Genomic DNA, 2,592 nt, shown 5'->3' on the forward strand with positions numbered 1-2,592 from the left:
TTCAAGGATCAAAGTTTATAGTCTTTACACATCTGTAACAAAACAGCTGACATGAAACTAAAATGTTCATTATTCTTTCAAATATGGCCTGACAACAGGCTTATGTCTGTATTTTCCTGATAACTCAAAAACATTGCAATTGTAGCTATTAATTAAATGCAGCAAGGGTGTTAATCCACAAACTCCAACCATTAATCATTATGTATGGGTTCTTAGTAAAAGGGAAATGATGTAACATAATTTTTGCAGTGCATATTTCATTAAAGCATGCAATCTGAAGTTAGGGATTTCTTTCCTAAATGTGTTCCCATTTATCATAGTGATAACAAAGGATGATAGCTAGAGGCAGGGTTCCTTTAAACTCCCAATGCTCCTTGAATATGTCCACCAATCCACAATAAGTCACAAAATTAATTACTGTACCATGTAGGCGGTATGCCTTTTGGGAGAGTGGGAATCTTGATGATCCTTGGCAGTCTCCCAGTGGGCTCAAGACATCCTCTTACTCGGGCATTCCATGTCCTATGGTAGGGCCCAATAATGCCAATGATCTATCCTAGAGCAACCCTCCTCACTGCCCTCACCACCACACCGCAATGGCCTGCTCCCATGGTTCCTTGTCAGTCCCAACAATGATCATCATTGCTGGTCTTCTGATTGGTTGACACCTCTGGAGCACACATGTCCATTCGTCAAATGGACGGGCGTCACAACAGCAACTGATCAGTTGGCAGACCATCAATGAATGAGGCTCGTCTTCACATTAATGGCTGAAGCAGATTTGCTCCCATTTGTTAGACTCGCCGCTGGCTGCCACCACCATGCTGATAAAATTGCTACCTATTTGTCTAATTCTGCCAAAAGATCTACAACCATTTACTTTGAATATTATTTTTCTAAGGTCACACGCTGCAAATGTTTACTTTATTTTCTTCATTTTTATGAAAAGGTGCTATATTATTATATAAATGTAAAATCTCTATAAAAGCAAGTAAATTGACAATGCAATTAAACAGCTTTTGAACTGAAAGGTAATAAGTGAGAAAATAAGGTGTTTGATGGCAATGGGCTTTAAGAAAAGACAACATCCTATATTATTAGATATTCTGATATCAATTAGTGACAAGATCATTGTATTCATCGCTTTAATGGACAAATACTTAAGTACAAGAACATTCACTGAACATTACATACAGCCTTACAATTTTACAATCAAACATACAGAATACTTGGAATCATTTGATTTGTATTTTATACAAATTAAAGATCTTAAATCTGTTCCAGTGATGATACTTTCTATTGAAATATACATTAAATCTGTTTACTATTCAAATCAAGATAAGATTCCCAAACTACATTTGATTTCTGGTTTGCACTATGAGCATAAATAATTGCAGGCATGACTATGAGGCTTATTGGCATTCTAGCCTCAACTAAATTCACAAAACTACTTTAAAGCTGTAGGAATAGTTTGTTGTATGTCATGTGATCTACTTACATTTTAAACAATTGCGTACGATACACAGTGCTGACAAAATAATGGCAATAATTGATAATGAGTTCAATAAATTAACCTGTAGTATGATCACACAATATTAACATTCACAAAAAGTGCATTGTGTTGTTTCATCAAGGTCCTAGTCCTAATAAATATGCAGTGCCGCAACATTAGCTTGAGGACATTTCGAAATAAACATTAGCAAATTACACACATCAGCATACATCATTTAAAACCCAGCAACAGAAAGTAATTCTGTGAATTATCAGAATTGGATTTAGAAGTCTGTGTGCTATAGAACAAAAGATAAATGTCAAACCAATATCTTTGATTACTTAAGCATTTTTGTACCGTGGGACACTTTTGTTTTTAATTTTAATAATGGAAACTTCTTGGCTTATGTTAAACAAAAATAGGTAACTATTGAAAAATACTATTATTTATCATTTAGTTACATAAAGATATGGCACTTTATTTTATTCATGATTGTCATAAAGCTACCATAAATAAAGATTCAAAGAATCTTGTAAATATTTCAATAAATACCTATTTATTTTAGGTGACTTGTCCTAAAATTACCCAGGTTTAACATCATTTCTGTTATCAGTCAGGAAAGATTCATAATGATAGAACGATTGTGGTGTTACCACACTCTCTAGAAAATTCTTGAAATAGCAGAGCTTCAGGAGATTTCTAGACTGTTCTTAGTCCAATGTTGTGCTGACTACAAATAAGCTGTGTGTTGGGTAGTGAGTGCAGGAAATTTCTTCTGTTATTGAGAGCTCAAGCATAAGTTCAAATACTAAATCAAGTTTATAATTTTCCTACAAATAATGTTTGCACTCATCCAGCTAATTACTTGTTTTATACCAACATTAATTTCCAGTGCATGAATTGAGTAACATAATTGTCTCTGTAAAATGTTGAATATATTTCACTTTAAAACTGTCAAGGACAAGGAATTAATATTCATTTTGAGAATATTATATAGTGCATCAGCAAAAGGAAATAATAAAAGATTATTTAAGCCATATGCTTGCCAAATAGGTATTTAATTTTCTCTTTCTTTTTTTTATAAGTTGATCATTATTATT

The sequence above is a fragment of the Hemiscyllium ocellatum genome, chromosome 15 (genome assembly GCF_020745735.1).
Source record: "Hemiscyllium ocellatum isolate sHemOce1 chromosome 15, sHemOce1.pat.X.cur, whole genome shotgun sequence".
In the NCBI taxonomy this organism is placed as follows: domain Eukaryota; kingdom Metazoa; phylum Chordata; class Chondrichthyes; order Orectolobiformes; family Hemiscylliidae; genus Hemiscyllium; species Hemiscyllium ocellatum.